A 19222-nucleotide genomic window follows, 5' to 3' on the forward strand; every position below is an offset into this window, starting at 1 on the left:
GGAGTGCTAGTTCTGCAAGGTTCGCAGGAGAGCTTCTGTAAAGTTTGGAAGGTAGGAGACGAGGTACTGGCAGAAGTAAAGCTGTGAGTACCGGGCGTGAGTCGTGCTTCGGTAGCTCAGTTGGTAGAGCACTTGCCCGCGAAAGGCAAAGGTCCCGAGTTCGAGTCTCGGTCGGGCACACAGTTTTAATCTGCCAGGAAGTTTCATATCAGCGCACACTTCGCTGCAGGGTGAAAATCTCATTCTGGAAACATCCCCCAGGCTGTGGCTAAGCCACGTCTCCGCAATATCCTTTCTTTCAGGAGTGCTAGTTCTGCAAGGTTCGCAGGAGAGCTTCTGTAAAGTTTGGAAAGTAGGAGACGAGGTACTGGCAGAAGTAAAGCTGTGAGTACCGGGCGTGAGTCGCGCTTCGGTAGCTCAGTTGGTAGAGCACTTGCCCGCGAAAGGCAAAGGTCCCGAGTTCGATTCTCGGTCGGGCACACAGTTTTAATCTGCCAGGAAGTTTCATATCAGCGCACACTCCGCTGCAGGGTGAAAATCTCATTCTGGAAACATCCCCCAGGCTGTGGCTAAGCCATGTCTCCGCAATATCCTTTCTTTCAGGAGTGCTAGTTCTGCAAGGTTCGCAGGAGAGCTTCTGTAAAGTTTGGAAGGTAGGAGACGAGGTACTGGCAGAAGTAAAGCTGTGAGTACCGGGCGTGAGTCGTGCTTCGATAGCTCAGTTGGTAGAGCACTTGCCCGCGAAAGGCAAAGGTCCCGAGTTCGAGTCTCGGTCGGGCACACAGTTTTAATCTGCCAGGAAGTTTCATATCAGCGCACACTCCGCTGCAGGGTGAAAATCTCATTCTGGAAACATCCCCCAGGCTGTGGCTAAGCCATGTCTCCGCAATATCCTTTCTTTCAGGACTGCTAGTTCTGCAAGGTTCGCAGGAGAGCTTCTGTAAAGTTTGGAAGGTAGGAGACGAGGTACTGGCAGAAGTAAAGCTGTGAGTACCGGGCGTGAGTCGCGCTTCGGTAGCTCAGTTGGTAGAGCACTTGCCCGCGAAAGGCAAAGGTCCCGAGTTCGAGTCTCGGTCGGGCACACAGTTTTAATCTGCCAGGAAGTTTCATATCAGCGCACACTCCGCTGCAGGGTGAAAATCTCATTCTGGAAACATCCCCCAGGCTGTGGCTAAGCCATGTCTCCGCCATATCCTTTCTTTCAGGAGTGCTAGTTCTGCAAGGTTCGCAGGAGAGCTTCTGTAAAGTTTGGAAGGTAGGAGACGAGGTACTGGCGGAAGTAAAGCTGTGAGTACCGGGCGTGAGTCGTGTTTCGGTAGCTCAGTTGGTAGAGCACTTGCCCGCGAAAGGCAAAGGTCCCGAGTTCGAGTCTCGGTCGGGCACACAGTTTTAATCCGCCAGGAAGTTTCATATCAGCGCACACTCCGCTGCAGGGTGAAAATCTCATTCTGGATTATTGATATTGTCACAAGTGTGAGTGTGTGGGTTTTATTTTGTCAAGTTGCGCAATGGATTGATCCAACAAGTACCCTTTGGCTCCTGCAAGAAACAATTTCCATCTCACACTACTACAGAAGTCAGACAGACGCTCCTAATGTACCAACAAGAACTGCTTGAAAAACATTCAGTAAAAAATATCTTCTGCCGTCGTCCGCTGTAAGGAAAAGACATAAAAACATTCTATATTCTTACGTAAGTAGTGGAATACTTGGGGACTGGAGTATTGCTAGTTAGTGTAAGAAAAACATTAAACGAACGGAAAAATATCATTTATTGCAAAAATTTCTGAGAAATCAAGTGAAACTTTTTCTTATAAAATAATAAATTTCTGGGTTCTTTCTGGAACAGTAGATTGCCTCTTATGGATAAGAATGCTATTATTTTGCAAAGTATGGAAAGGTTCTCCCTTTACTTTAAGAATGTTATTTACTCGGCGGAAAGGATGAGAGCCGTGACTACACAATTTGAATAGCTTTTCTAGGTACGGTCAAGGCTGTCTCGTAAGAAATGTAATGGAGTGTACTGTTATGGGGGACGGATGGGGCTCACATACGCTGTAGCGCACAATACCGTAAGAGCTGTGACGACTGCTGCCTGCGTCGCTCACTGCTGACAAATAACGCAACTATCCCTTTCTATCTCGATTGACCTTCGCCAATCAAACTCTCCCTACGCCTTGATGAAGTCAAGGACTCCTGTCCACCCCTAGTCTAACTATTGGGGTTTTACACCGGTCAGGTAATTGACTCTACCTTATCGAGTTTGGGTTCGAATGAAGCATCTTGATGTGCAGAGTACGGTTGTAAGGACAGAATAAGAAATGAAGGTCAGGAGGCCTCGCCACCTTACACAAGTGAAAGTTTCGTCATCAGAAAACATTATTTAGTGCCTATTTCATGTACTTGTGCGTCACATGCTGTGTCACCCTGATGGTTCTTTCTCCTGCATAAGTACCTGAAGCTGACTATGCCCCTTACGTACTGTAAAAATGAATGTAAGTGTGTGTCTGCGCATTCCATGTCACGTCCTAAACCACTGTACGGATTTCAACCAAACTTGGTACACATATCCCTTACTGTCAGGTAACAATCGGGTAGGAACCACCTACCTGTCATGGTTCAGGAGATATGACGTCATAAACACTGAGATGCGTGAAAAACTGCAGCATCGTGCAAGACGTTTAAATTTATTGCTTATTTGCTACTGACTCTATTCATAACGTACTACGTTGACAATATCTACATTGTCAGCTGATGTAACTATACAAATACATCACTGTCCAACACATAGTTGAAGAGATACGACGTTATATACGTGAAATAATGCCACATCATGCATGAAATTTTAACTCTACATTTATTCTTTACTACTAAGACACTCCTATAGTGGAGTCCACTTAAGCAAATCCCTGACACCTGGCAGCTGCGAAGCACAAACGTCTGTAGGCGAAAACGATAGACAGTCTATAGAGCTATGGAGAAGCGTTGCCATAGCGATGTTTACAAAATCGCATTGTAGACATGCGAAGCCGCGCCCAGCGCACAGAAACTGTCTGGAATCAAGTTTCTTAATTTGGACACTGTAAATATACATTTTTACATTATGCACACTCCTTTGTATGACTGTTTCATAATTTCAGAGGTGTTCTCACGAACAGGCCTACATGGCAATGCATTTTTTCCATACTTCACTACAAATTGTAGTGGTTAATAAAAAAGAAAAAGAGAAGAAAAAAAAAGAAAAGGTTGAAAATATGGGAAGAAAAGGTGAATAAAAAGGGGTTTTAAAATCGTTAACGACCGTGAAAAAAGTGAAAGAATGAAATGCAAATCGGACTTCGTATTACAGAAAAGTTATTGGACTTCGTGATTCGGAAAAGCTTTTGTTGAGGTGGTCCTTGTGGCGTTTCTGAGCAAAAGTCAAACCAATTTCCACTACAAAAATTATTTGAAGAAGAACAGGGAATAACAAAATGTGATTAACAGGGGGAAATGGCGTAGATAAGAGTTCATCCTTTACCATGTTAACATGTCTTCTTTCGTGCGGTGTCCAGGTCTTCAAAAATCTCCTACTTCCTTTCTGCATGAAAACTAGTAGGTGCTCCGAAATCTTGCAATCGTCCAGGAATCACTAATTTATACAAATCAAAATCATCTTGACACTGAATGCAATTTATTTTACGTTGCTACTTCCATCCTCCGAATTTCATAACAACTTCCACAATATGTCTACACATTAATAAGTTTTTTCGTCTTAATCAGACCAAGACTAGCTAATAAGTTTTTACGTCTGCATTAAGCTTCCGTTCTCGAGAGACCATAGACGGATAGAAAACAAAAAAAGAGTTACAATTTTAGTATTTTCTCTGCCGTCGAGCGCTCATACCGCTGCGACGGTATAATTTATATCTGAGGGATCGAATGTAACGCGGCGAAATTCAAAGTCCCGCTACAAAATGCAGTTCATTTTTCGTTGGTGTTTCTAATAGAAAATTGGCAAAATGAATACCAGGCCAATGCCGGGTTTGACAGCTAGCACACCATATATGACAATCACTAAATTCTATGAAAATACTGTTCATACAATCTGAACACGAAGTGCACTGTTCTCGCTGCAGTATCCACAATTTGCACAAAAGAACATGACTTTTTTTCAATAGATTGTGTTGTGGCGTAACAAGACAGCCACGCCACTCGGAAGTAGCCGAAAGGCACGCGTTAACTCACGCAGGCTAGTAGATAGGTCTGAAACAGGATACGTAATGAATGCTATAAAGAAAAGTACGTAGCTCCTGGAATACTTAACTTTAATCCATCCTTGTGGTACATCGCTCTTGACGATACAAGTGAGACTCTTTAGATACAAGCTATGTAATGCTAATGGCGCCTTGCTAGGTCGTAGCCATTGACTTAGCTGAAGGCTATTCTAACTATCGGCTCTGCAAATGAGCGAGGCTTCGTCAGTGTGCATCGCTAGCTAAGTCGTCCGTACAACTAGGGCGAGTGCTAGTTCGTCTCTCGAGACCTGCCGTGTGGTGGCGCTCGGTCTGCGATCACTGACAGTGGCGACACGCGGGTCCGACATGTACTAATGGACCGCGGCCGATTTAAAGCTACCACCTAGCAAGTGTGGTGACACCACAGATTGGTTGAAATGTTTACCACCATTTATGACAAGGTATCCACAAAAGAATGTCCCAGCTTCAGTGGTATGTTTTGAATGATTCCTATTCTGATTTCACCTGGTGCGTCCTGATCAAAGATCAGGATGAAGGCGAGCAGAGTGATCGTTTATTCTGAGTAAGTCTCAATCAAATAACTTGGAAGCTGATGTATAATTAAATCAGTTGAAATGAACCGTTGGGAAGTTGTCTCCCTGATTAATATTTGTTCAAAGTCAAAATAATGATACTCGTCTTAACACATAAAATAAAATATTAAAAGATCAAATAGATTTTAGTTGTTGAGGGTGCTGGTGCGCAGATGGCCTTCAATAAGCCAGACTGAAGGTTTGGGTGGATTGCAGGAAATAACATTAGGATCACAATTTATAAACCTTTCAACATGTACTTACTGATTAAATTACACAAACGATATCGAATGGACATCAGAATTGCAAGCGAATACTGGTGCTCGATGTACATTATACAATACAGTTCGCATTTCATAAATCGTACCTCAGTACCATGGAAGAGTGTAGGATAAGTAAAAGGAGAGGCCTGCTAAAGCATATGCATATGCACATCCATTCTAACAATCCACGCAGAAGGAATAATGCATAAGGATAATTCCGTACACCAAACTTATACGCATGAGGCCAAAGGGTAACTAATTTTAGCAGTTAATCGCGCGGTCAGCGAGGTGCATAGAAACTCCCCACTTCGGAAGTACGAAAAATACGGAAAAATTGCAATAAAATCGAATTGGCACACGATACGAAGTTTATGTTGAACAACTAACTTGAATAAATGATTACGTTGGGTCAAGACCTCCTCGGGTCTCGAGGATGCACATGGTGTCAGCCAGATAACAGACAATGCAAAACATACAATTTTAAACGTTTACAATAGGAGAAGATGAATTAACAGAGCTGCAGGCTCAAGGCGCTACAGGAGAAGCACGTGGTTGCTGTCACCACCTCACATGCTTCTAGGAACACGAAGCTCGTGGAATGAATTAAAATAGAACAACAGAAAAGGAAATTCCAGCATAAGCATACTGAAAACACACGATGCATTGAAAGATACATACAAGCTGAACTGAGTTACAGGTAGACTAAGACACTCTCTCATCTCTAAGCTGCGGTAGGATAAGGAATCGAGTTAAAGAAACGGAGTATTAATAAAGATGATACAACTCATTAACTCAAATAAATTATACGGTATGTTTTGCCATGATTGTGTCTGAACTAAACACATTAGAATCTCAGACTAAACTAAGTCTTACACATTCCAAGTTCCTAACTTAAATTACTGGAGATGACCTTAAAGCACACCCTTAGTTACTGAGCCCCCCAAGTACAGTGCCGTTCCACACTTCCTGACAGTCAGAGACAGTCAGAGAAAATACATCGTAGCTACCTGCACCGGTTTACTCCACAGCTGCTGATCAGTGTCTATTAATGTCTCTTTGACCTAGCAGAACTCCAGTTAAATTCTACACAAAATATGGCTAAAGCGTCACTGCCATTCAAAGAACCCGTGGCGTGAATCCAAGCGTAATGGAAGCACCGCACACAGACATTGACCCACTCTCTCCATCGGACGAGATGAAGAGTAGGAGAAGGGAAATATAGCACAGCACACAGAATACAGCGTGGATAAATAATAATCATCGGAGTACATATACACATAATAGACATATAGGTGTTTGAAACCTAAAACATAAACTGAGAAATCACAAGATTAAATTGGAAGGAACACATAGAAAATGTTGTGGGGAAGGCTAACAAAAGACTGCGGTTTATTGACAGGACACTTGGAACATGTAACAGAACTACTAAGGAGACTGCCTACACTACGCTTGTCCGTCCTCTTTTCGAATACTGCTGCGAGGTGTGGGATCCTTACGAAATAAGACTGATGGAGTACATCGAAAAAGTTCAAAGAAGGCCAGCATGTTTTGTATTATCGAGAAATATGGAAGAGAGTGTCACAGAGATGATACAGCATTTGGGCTGGACATCATTAAAAGACACCGACCTACCTAGGGAGAAACGATCACGAAATCAGAGATCGTACGGAAAGTTATAGGTGTTCGTTCTTTCCGCGCGCTTTAGAAGATTGGAATAATAGGGAATTGGGAAGGTGTTTCGATGAACCCTCTGCCAGACACTTAAATGTGATTTGCAGAGTATCCATGTAGAAGTAGATGTGGATGTATAAGACAAGCTTTGTTTCAACAGAGTATACTGTCGAGTTTTGATCTTTTTAATGTATTTACATGTTCTCTTGTAAATCTGTGGTGTTAAATATTTTAAGACTAACAAATATGTAGACATGTTTTAGTCTGTTGTGCTGGATGTACACAGAGACTTGATTTAACGCCACTACTTTCATTTTCAAACTTGAGCGATATTATGATTACCCGTTACTTTCTGTAAGCTTGTTTTGTACACCCTTATATGCTTCATGTGAAACGTCCCCTTTGAAAAATTATACAAGACTGTGCTTAAACTGACACACAATATTTTTAGCGCAACGCAATCTGACTTTCAAAAATCCCTACAAAAGAATGGCCCTGACTAACATTAACCTATACCTTTCACAAATCACTTACCTCACCAAAAATCTTCGTTACTCGAACTACTGCAATACAGCGAGCGCCACTACTGTCAGCTAAATAAAAGATTCAAACTATGGAAGGCACTAACTACTGATAGGCATGGTTAGCAAATGAAAGATTTTAATAGAGAACAAACAATGTATTTACCTTAATAGTGTTGAAAACTCATAATATACATAGCAGTTCATGACACCCAGTTTTAAAAATTTCACAACTCCGCCATCTCTCTCCCCACATCCACCACTGCTGGCGGCTCACCTCCAACTGCGCAACGCTATGCGCTGTTAACATCCAGCTGCCGCTGCCCAACACTACAATGGCAGACAACAATGCAAACTAGCCACAGACTGCACACAGCACAGAGCGCTAGTAACGTTGCCAATAAGAAAACATAAACAGCCTACTTACATAGCCCCCATGCTCCCCACAAAAAAATTTACAAATTGATTTGGGCAGTGGCCAATAATTATTTGATAAAATTTTTCATAATTACAATAACAAAGAAATCAAATGCACACACTTATCGATACAATGTTGGTCAAAAGCTAAAATTTTCTCACAGTCCATAAAGACAGTCCTGATCATTCATTACAGTAACATTGCAGTGTTTTTCTCAAAGTCTGAGCAGTAAAAGAAAATGCACACGGAAGTAGTGGATTTCCATGCAATCCTGAAGAAGTAGTGTTGTTCTTCCAACGGAAAGAAAGTGCTGACTCTTGACATGCAGACAGGTAATGGGCCACAACAGAGCAAACCCACAGCAGAGTCAGTCGAAGTTTTGAAGAATATTGGTAGGTAGGTCATCACAGAGCAGACCCACAGTAGTGCTGGTAGAGATTACGGTACTGGTGAGTCAGCAAAGGTGTAGACCCACTGTAGTCCTTGTAGAAATAATGGTAGTAAATGTCGTTTTGTGCTCCCTCATTTTTTTGAAAAAAATTATTATTTACTCGATCTTAATAATGTTGAAAACTCATAATATACATAGCAGTTCATGACACCCAGTTTTAAAAATTTCACAACTCCGCCATCTCTCTCCCTACATCCACCACTGCTGGCGGCTCACCTCCAACTGCGCAACGTTACGCGCTGTTAACATCCAGCTGCCGCTGCCCAACACTACAATGGCAGACAACAATGCAAACTAGCCACAGACTGCACACAGCACAGAGCGCTACGTAACGTTGCCAATAAGAAAACATAAACAGCCTACTTACACATGTACACTCTTCTATTATACAGGGTCCTCAAGACCAGTTGCCTTCACAATAAAATAAAGTAATATCTTAAAGTACACGGCTGTTGGTGAATTTTATTGACCTTGCCAATTGTTATAATAATGGTCGCCTGCCTCTTGCATTACTTTATGTCACATTTATGTTACAAAAATTAAAACATTCTCGAAAATCTTGGAATCGCCAGCATCGATATCTTCCCAGTATCAATGTCATAACGTGCAAAAATTGTGGAGTTTGCCTATTCCCGGAATGGAAGAGCTGTCTGTGCAGCGTCCGTCCCATCCGCCTGTCACATCGGCATCCCGCACGACAGTACAGACATGTGGGATGCCTTCATCACGCCGAGTGAAACCAAAGCCGGTGACGGAAGCACAGCCTCGTGTTTCAGCCAACGGCCGCCAGGGCCTGCTACCCGAGCGCCGCGGATCGACAGCAGCGCCAGAGGTCGATTAACAAACGGACTATTTTCCTACGCCACTCACGTGATCGAAAATAGTCCCAGAAGACCCATCCGTCAACTGGCCTTATAAGCAGGAGCACTGCCGACCAGAAGGCTCGCTCTTTCAACAGCAGGTAACTGACCTTAGACGACAAGCTCCGACTGTACCGGACAGCTGTCCATCCTTCGCTCACCTACGGTTCCTCCGCGTGGGCCACGATTTGTGCCTTCCGGATGCAGACCCTACATCGACTTCAGAATAAGGTGCTTCGGTGGAGCCTGCATGTCCCTCCACTCACGAGGGTAGCTACCCTCCACGAGGAGACAAACACGGTAACTCTAGAGACGGCCATTCGAGAAAAGGCACGGCGTCTCTATGACAAAGCTGATGCCCTGCGTGACATACACCACATTGGCACCACGACTCCCCGGCTCTGCCACCGCCATCTGTAACATTATGTGATTATCCTACCATTTTAAATCATTCAATAACCGAGCAGTCTCTCGCCAACAGCTACAGTTAACAAATAACGTCGCGAGAATGTAAAAAACGAACGTGCTGTGACGTTTTTATTGTGGAAGCGCCGTCAGAGATGCAGTGAGCTATTGACTTTGAAAGCCGCTGCGCGAAACGCGGACAAAAGAAGAACACTTTTACACATTCTTTTGATGTACGAGTTATTCTCGATGAAAAGTTACTCACTCTTCTGTCTCTTGTAATTTGTGTCGGAAACGCATGTCTTGCCACCGTATTATTATTGTTTAAAAATATTATTTTAGTGTAATGTAAAAGCGCCATACTGCATAGCAGTAGATTTATGTGAGAAGTATATTGTACGACGTGTGTCTGGAAATGTCAAAGGATTTATTTTAATTATGAGAAGAGAAGTGCCAGTGAAAACGTTATCCATGTTAAATCCTTCAGAGCGTTGTAAGTTGGTTATCTATTGATTGCCATAAATTCAAAGTTAAATGGAACTTGTGTATGGACTATTTATTTAGTATAGAACCTATGTCTCACTACTTCATAACCAAATGTATGTGATTTCCTTTTATGTTTCTACAAATTATGATGGTTCACAGTCACGAAGTGTTTCGTCGAAATCGGACGGAAGTTGCACACGGTGAAATATTTTCTCCGCACCTCATTCTACTGGTAAATGCATGATAAAAATGGTTCAAACGCCTCTGAGCACTATGGGACTTAACATCTATGGTCATCAGTCCCCTAGAACTTAGAACTACTTAAACCTAATTAACCTAAGGACATCACACAACACCCAGCCATCACGAGGCAGAGAAAATCCCTGACCCCGCCGGGAATCGAACCCGGGAACCCGGGCGTGGGAAGCGAGAACGCTACCGCACGACCACGAGATGCGGGCAAATGCATGATAAACTTCGGTCCCTTAGGAAATTCATGTTGAAATATCCAAAAACAATTATATTTTCAATAGTCATTTACCCTCCTCTGCAAAACAACTTCTGAGTGATCAGACGATTCAACAAGAAACAGCCGCACACATTCGGCGAAAATTCCTGACCGGTAAAGGTATTCAAAACGACTACAATAACTAGTTATGTCTATTGGCCTAAAATACAATATATATCATATGTGATTTTCTCTGCAAATATATTTCCATCGCCGATTATAGCTGTATGTTAATTCACGAAAGTAAACATATTGTTATACATCCTGTTTCTCTTACCATCCTCGAGGAATCGGATTCGGACCATGGCTAACGATAGCCCTGTTATGGCCACTAATAATGTGTCAGTCTTGATACGACCACTCAATATGTGACTTCCATTGTACGACCACCAGTATCACTACCTCTTGCCCATTACCTTGAACTTCCACCAACGGAGGGTGGTACGGGACTTCGAGTCCCACCGCCACAACTTCAAGGCGCATTCCAATGGTCTCATCGCAATGATGTCATTGTACGACGGAAAAAATTTACGCTTACACCGAGACAGTAAGACAGCCATCAACCGGTGCCGCTGTACTAAAACCAACCACAAAAAAGGGATATAGGCAGTTAGACGTTCCGCCCGGATTTGTAGGGATCTGCCATTCCGGCCCCGACGTCCACGCGCCTCGTCTGCTGGTAGTCTCGGATCGTCAGGAGTGGTAGCTTTGGACTGTGACTCAAGAGTGTCGCCTAATGGGGGGGGGGGGGGGGGGTCTGGCCTCCCTGGACAGCTTTGTGGTAATGCTGTGCCGACCACTCTCCAGTAGTTCTGTTTCCGCATTTTCTTTGGTGGGTTTTGTTGAGCCAGAGACTTGCGAGGGAAAGAAACTTTTTTGTTATTCTGTAAGTAGGCTGTTTAGGTTTTTATATTGGTAACGCCACGTAGCGCTCTATATGAAAATCACTGACTGTGCTGTGTGCAGTCTGTGGCTGGTTTGCATTGTTGGAATTTGCTATTGTACAGTTGAGCAGTTGGCTGTTAACAGCGCGTAGCGTTGCGCAGTTGGAGGTGAGCCGCCAGCAGTGGTGGATGTGGGGAGAGAGATGGCAGAATATTGAGAGCGGACGATCTGGACGTGTGTCCATCAGAAAGAGTAAATTTGTAATTTTGGATATCATGAACTGATATATATATATATATATATATATATATATATATATATATATATATATATATAATGACTTTTGAACACTATTAAGGTAAATACATTGTTTGTTCTCTATCAAAATCTTTCATTTGCTAACTATGACTATCAGTAGTTAGTGCCTTCAGTAGTTAGGATCTTTTATTTAGCTGTCAGTATTGGCGCTCGCTGTATTGCAGTGGTTCGAGTAACGAAGATTTTTGTGAGGTAAGTTATTCATGAAAGGTATAGGTTATTGTTATTCAGGGCCATTCTTTTGTAGGGATTATTAAAAGTCAGATTGCGTCGCGCTAAAAATATTGTGTGTCAGTTTAGTGATGATCAGAATAAGTAAAGAGAGTCATGTCTGAGTACGTTCAGTTTAGCCCAGCTGTTTGAAAAACAAATAACGTAAGAGGTTTTCCAGCACAGTAATTCATAAATTTTTCTAAGGGGACGTTTCAATTCTTCTGTTAGCGGATCCGAAGCGGAATCTGCACTTTGTTTCTTTCTTAAATTGTGTTTTATTTCGACTACTTTGAGAGGTTCTATGCCCTCTTTTGAATGTCTCCTCTCATTTTCATCAATTTTATTAATGTTCTATGTAATTGCACGGTAGTGACAGACCGAATAAGGTTATTGTAATGAGAGTATTTGTACTGAGAGCTCAAAAAATACTTTTCACTTGTTTCCTAAACATGTTGGGCTAGTTCCATGGGTGGCCTGTGCGAGGCGAGCATCAGAGGACGCGGCACACTGCGTTTCCGGTTGGGGGCTGCACTTCCCTGAATTCTGTGGGGTTCGTACAATAGGCTTAGGGGCCTGGCAGAACGACTGACGTCGGTCGAGTTTCGCTATTGTATGCAGGGCGAGGGAGCAGAGCAATGTTGGCTTCGCTCTTGCGTTGCGGGGGCAGGGGATTCGGGATCTGATCTTCGTCGGAGTCGGACGGTCTTGCGACTTGGTCGCTCGTTTTCGGAAGAACTTAGAATTCTCGGACAGCCTCCGCGGCCAGGGCTTGACACAGAGTTGCTGCACGGCAGAAGTCGGCGCCTACGTCATCAGGACGCTGCCTACCGACGACGTGCTGCAGATTTCAGTACTGGCGCAGTATTTTGCGGCTCCGGCATTGTAGGACCTTATCAATTTTATACTGAATCCCTCAGCAGCACACGCGCTCGCTTTGCTACAAGTCCACCTTGCTTGTTTCTCCATATGATCCCATTTGAGCTCTCACTACTAATTGCGGTACTGCCGAATAGTCGGGAGATTAATATTTGATTCATTAGGACCTCCAGTCATTATCGTCAATCTATTGCATCACAGAGAGTAGGAGCCCCTTGTTCTCTAGCCAACTCTTAGTCTCATAATATTTCTGTATGCCCTATCCTTTAACCTACTGTGTGTGTCGACAGTCATGTGCATTTACGTCCTGATATGTATAATAAATCTCACTGTAATATTTAATCCGCATATCATTTCGTAGATATAGTCAGAATCCTATTTCCTGTTGTTTATTATGATAAAGTTCTCTTTTTCTTAGTAGATTGCGAGTTTTATTAAATTATTGTGAGTGTGCACTCCTTATTTTACCAACTAGCAGGGTCCACCATCATTTCCTTCCGTTACCGTTGTGCGCATAGTTAATTAGCTGGTAGATAAGGAGAGAGTCGAGTGCATGTATCGTTCTCATGCAAGATTCGTCTGAATTAAAGAGGTACAAACTCTTCTCCACCCCGGCACCTCGCAACTTTGTCGACATCAGCAGTGATCTTGTTTATCGGTTTTCCCAGTAAGTCAGATTGAGGAATATCGTTTGCATTTTGTCTCTGACCACGTGAGGCAATACTAACCTTACGACTTATCTTAGAAGAAAGATTAAGAAAAGGCAAACCTACGTTTCTAGCACTTGTAGACTTAGAGAAAGCTTTTGACAACGTTAACTGGAATACTCTCTTTCAAATTCTGAAGGTGGCAGGGGTAAAATACAGGGAGCGAAAGGCTATTTACAATTTGTACAGAAACCAGATGGCAGTTATAAGAGTCGAGGGGCATGAAAGGGAAGCAGTGGTTGGGAAAGGAGTGAGACAGGGTTGTAGCCTCTCCCCGATGTTATTCAATCTGTATATTGAGCAAGCAGTAAAGGAAACAAAAGAAAAACTCGGAGTAGGTATTAAAATCCATGGAGAAGAAATAAAAACTTTGAGGTTCACCGATGACATTGTAATTCTGTCAGAGACAGCAAAGGACTTGGAAGAGCAGTTGAACGGAATGGACAGTGTCTTGAAATGAGGATATAAGATGAACATCAACAAAAGCAAAACGAGGATAATGGAATGTAGTCAAATTAAATCGGGTGATGCTGAGGGGATTAGATTAGGAAATGAGACACTTAAAATAGTAAAGGAGTTTTGCTATTTAGGGAGTAAAATAACTGATGATGGTGGAAGTAGAGAGGATAGAAAATGTAGACTGGCAATGGCAAGGAAATCGTTTCTGAAGAAGAGAAATTTGTTAACATCGAGTATAGATTTAAGTGTCAGGAAGTCGTTTCCGAAAGTATTTGTATGGAGTGTAGCCATGTATGGAAGTGAAACATGGACGATAACCAGTTTGGACAAGAAGAGAATAGAAGCTTTCGAAATGTGGTGCTACAAAAGAATGCTGAAGATAAGGTGGGTAGATCACGTAACTAATGAGGAAGTATTGAATAGGATTGGGGAGAAGAGAAGTTTGTGGCACAACTTGACTAGAAGAAGGGATCAGTTGGTAGGACGTGTTTTGAGGCATCAAGGGATCACAAATTTAGCATTGGAGGGCAGCGTGGAGGGTAAAAATCGTAGAGGGAGACCAAGAGATGAATACACTAAGCAGATTCAGAAGGATGTAGGTTGCAGGAGGTACTGGGAGATGAAGAAGCTTGCACAGGATAGAGTAGCATGGAGAGCTGCATCAAACCAGTCTCAGGACTGAAGACCACAACAACAACAACAACTGCAGACACAGCAGTCTATATACATAATTAAGTTTGTACGGAACCATCAGTTGCCGACTGCTATTTGATCCTAGCCATTATTTTAAAACTAGAGTCTTACACTTCAGACTGGAATAAAAAAAATGAACAGATTACATGCTTTTCCGAGGAGCAGGGACGACACCCAGTGCGCCCTTTGTTGTTGGCCCTGCGCAGCTGGTGTGAAGGCCGTGACGAGTTGACGGGCTCTCGGCGAGATTGCCGGCGCTGCTCCGCAGGGACGTAATTAGGGCGCAGGGCACAGGGAGCGCCCGGAATCCGCCAGCAGCGGTGTGAGCCGCCGGGCGCCAGGCACGCCGGAACACACTCCCAGCCCGACGCACACCGCCTGTCGCTGTGCCGGCGGCGGCGGCGGGCGCTGCGTTCCCACCTGTCTGGCGAACGAGGGGGCGTTATTCCGTCTTAATCATCAACCTGTAACAACCTGTCTTTATTGTACACTACTGGCCATTAAAATTGATACACTACGAAGACATGCAGATCATAAACGGGTATTCATTGGCAAATATATTATACTAGAATTGACATGTGATTACGAGCATTTTAACATTCATAATTTGGTAACAAAAAAAGAAGTGCTGGGGAGATTTGAACACAGATCTCCCACTTTGCAGTTCAACACCGTGACTACAAAATCACGATGCCAAGATTCTTGCAATTCGCTCGATGTTTCTCATCATGAGCTTGGACGGTTCACCGTTATCATTTTGCTTCTTTTTTTCACAGTTCAGTACACCTTCTTCCTGTCTTCATGTTGATCTGTGTTCAGTTTTTGACGGGCTATGGACTCGGATATTTTACCACTAAATCTGAGGGGTGCGATTGGGAGATTGTCTTGTAAGTAGCACCTTGGAACAATTAAAAAGTCAAGCTTGTACGTTCACAAACTCATTTTCCTGGAAAACGTTTTTAATCTCAAAAGAAACGCGAAACGTAAGAAACATCACCAACAATATGATGGTGGTTCTCTGCAGCAAAGCCTGTATGGAAATACTCTTCAGTCACATGAATTACTTATAGCCGGGCGCTAGAAACAATGTAAGAGTCGATGTGGTAAAAGCAGAATTACGCATTCGTGGTGAATATGTATTGTTGTAAGTACAGTCAGATCTCAGCCCAGCAAACCCTTTTGCCAGGCAGTGTTGGGTAGTTTCGTCATTTTAATCTGGCAAACCTAGTCTGATCACGTACAATTGGGCCTACAGTTCCGCGATGTCCTTAGAGAAGGGTTGAATCGTTCAAGGGGTGTCAGCAGTGTCGAACTTTGTCAAGAATGTCGTCCTGTTGCTCGTCGCACTGTAAACTTATCTTCGACGGTGAAATGTGTGGGAAACAACGCCGCAAGGGAAGGGCTGGTTCCATTGACGCCCTTTGTGCCCCACTGAGACCTTTTCGTGTGATGCCACTGGGCACCACACTATTGCACCATTACAGAGGAAGGCTGCAGGCACCGTTGAGCCCAAATTAGAACTCCTGGTTTGGAATGGGAGACAATCACGGGGTTTCAAGAAAAGTGATCCTTTGTGTTATGAGGCGCAGATAATCCGCTAATGGCCATTGAAATTGCTACAGCACGGAGACGACGTGCTACAGACGCGAAAATTTACCGACTGGAAGAAGATGCTGTGATATGCAAATGAATAGCTTTTCAGAGCATTCACACAAGGTTGGCGCCGGTGGCGGCACTTACAACGTGCTGACATGCGGAAAGTTTCCAACCGATTTCTCATACACAAACAGCAGTTGACCGGAGTTGCCTGGTGAAACGTTGTTGTGATGCCTCGTGTAAGGAGGAGAAATGCGTACCATCACGTTTCCGACTTTGATAAAGGTAAGATTGCGGTTTATCGTATCGCGACATTGCTGATCGCGTTGGTCGATATCCAATGACTGTTAGCAGAATATGGAATCGACGGGTTCAGGAGGGTAATACAGAACGCCGTGCTGGATCCCAACGGCCTCCTATCACTAGCAGTCGAGATGACAGTCATCTTATCCGCATGGCTGTAATGGATCGCACAGCCACGTCTCGATCCCTGAATCAACAGGTAGGGACGGTTGCAAGACAACAACCATCTGCACGAACAGTTCGACGACGTTTGCAGCAGCATGGACTATCAGCTCGGAGACCATGGCTGCGGTTACCCTTGACGCTGCATCACAGACTGGAGCGCTTGCGATGGTGTACTCAACGACGAACCTGGGTGCACGAATGGCAAAACGTCATTTTTTTGGGATGAATCCAGCTTCTGTTTAGAGCATCATGATGGTCGCATCCGTGTTTGGCGACATTGCGGTGAACGCACATTGGAAGCGTCTATTCCTCATCACCATACTGGCGTATCACCCGGCGTGATGGTATGGGGTGCCTTTGGTGTCACCTCCGGTTCGCATTGACGGCACTTCGAACAGTGGACGTTACATTTCAGATTTGTTACGCCCGACAGCGCTTAACTGCGATGATCTCACGGGAACCGGTGTATCCACTGCGGCAAGGCCGGTGCCCCACCCGAATATGATAATAATATTAATGTGAACTAAAATGAAACTATTATATAATAATAAACAGCGTGGTAAAGCGGATTGCTGGCTATGTACGACCGCAGAGCCAAAGATAATGCTTCTGGTCTGAGACTGTAGTGTTGGAGTAAGAGAGCGCTTGGCGCACAGTAGTGGGTAGCGGTCTGTGAGCGAAAGATGATAGAGTAGGCAGTTTTTGTGGGGTGCTCTGTCAAGCCACCAAGTTTTAGATTATAATGTAGGAATTATTAGTACATGTATTAGTGGCTAGCAGTGCATGTCGCTGAGCCTGTATCTAGTATATAGTTCTTTTCCACGAGAGACCAGAATATATCATAATCCTCCTCCGCTGCTGCTTTAGAGGTAAGACAGTTTTGTTTAGTTGTTATGTGCACAGGGAAGAAAGTTATCAGTTTTGAACATGGCCAGAGGATTCAGTGTCTAAAGGGTGAATGTACTTCTCTGTGACTCTATTTCTCATCATCATCATCATCATCATCATCATTTAAGACTGATTATGCCTTTCAGCGTTCAGTCTGGAGCATAGCCCCCCTTATACACTTCCTCCATGATCCCCTATTCAGTGCTAACATTGGTGCCTCTTCTGATGTTAAACCTATTACTTCAAAATCATTCCTAACCGAATCCAGGTACCTTCTCCTCGGTCTGCCCCGACTCCTCCTACCCTCTACTGCTGAATCCATGAGGCTCTTGGGTAACCTTGCTTCTCCCATGCGTGTAACATGACCCCACCATCTAAGCCTGTTCGCCCTGACTGCTGCATCTATAGAGTTCATTCCCAGTTTCTCTTTGATTTCCTCATTGTGGACACCCTCCTGCCATTGTTCCCATCTACTAGTACCTGCAATCATCCTAGCTACTTTCATATCCGTAACCTCAACCTTGTTGATAAGGTAACCTGAATCCACCCAGCTTTCGCTCCCATACAACAAGGTTGGTCGAAAGATTGAACGGTGCACAGATAACTTAGTCTTGGTACTGACTTCCTTCTTGCAGAAGAGAGTAGATCGTAGCTGAGCGCTAACTGCGTTAGCTTTGCTACACCTCGCTTCCAGTTCTTTCACTATGTTGCCATCCTGTGAGAATATGCATCCTAAGTACTTGAAACCGTCCACCTGTTCTAACTTTGTTCCTCCTATTTGGCACTCAATCCGTTTATATTTCTTTCCCACTGACATTACTTTCGTTTTGGAGATGCTAATCTTCATACCATAGTCCTTACATTTCTGATCTAGCTCTGAAATATTACTTTGCAAACTTTCAATCGAATCTGCCATCACAACTAAGTCATCCGCATATGCAAGACTGCTTATTTTGTGTTCACATATCTTAATCTCACCCAGCCAGTCTATTGTTCTCAACATATGATCCATAAATAATATGAACAACAGTGGAGACAGGTTGCAGCCTTGTCTTACCCCTGAAACTACTCTGAACCATGAACTCAATTTACCGTCAACTCTAACTGCTGCCTGACTATCCATGTAATTTCTTAAAAGAAAAATTCGGAGTAGGTATTAAAATTCATGGAAAAGAAGTAAAAACTTTGAGGTTCGCCGATGACATTGTAATTCTGTCAGAAACAGCAAAGGACTTGGAAGAGCAGTTGAAAGGAATGGACAGTGTCTTGAAAGGAGGATATAAGATGAACATCAACAAAAGCAAAACGAGGATAATGGAATGTAGTCAAATTAAGTCGGGTGATGCTGAGGGAATTAGATTAGGAAATGAGACACTTAAAGTAGTAAAGGAGTTTTGCTATTTGGGAAGCAAAATAACCGATGACGGTCGAAGTAGAGAGGATGTAAAATGTAGACTGGCAATGGCAAGGAAAGCGTTTTTAAAGAAGAGAAATTTGTTAACATCGAGTATAGATTTAAGTGTCAGGAAGTCGTTTCTGAAAGTATTTGTATGGAGTGTAGCCATGTATAGAAGTGAAACATGGACGATAATTAGTTTGGACAAGAAGAGAATAGAAGCTTTCGAAATGTGGTGCTTCAGAAGAATGCTGAAGATAAGGTGGGTAGATCACGTAACTAATGAGGAGGTATTGAATAGGATTGGGGAGAAGAGAAGTTTGTGGCACAA

The 19222-nt window shown here is 43.4% G+C and overlaps 1 non-coding gene across 1 annotated transcript; it reads left to right on the forward strand.

Annotated features, from left to right (window-relative positions):
- The first annotated feature begins 706 nt into the window (after positions 1-706).
- Trnas-cga (transfer RNA serine (anticodon CGA)) lies at positions 707-781 on the forward strand. The gene has a single exon. It is a non-coding gene; the product is annotated as a tRNA-Ser (tRNA).
- The last annotated feature ends 18441 nt before the right edge of the window (positions 782-19222 follow it).

This window comes from Schistocerca nitens, chromosome 1 (genome assembly GCF_023898315.1).
Source record: "Schistocerca nitens isolate TAMUIC-IGC-003100 chromosome 1, iqSchNite1.1, whole genome shotgun sequence".
NCBI lineage: Eukaryota > Metazoa > Arthropoda > Insecta > Orthoptera > Acrididae > Schistocerca > Schistocerca nitens.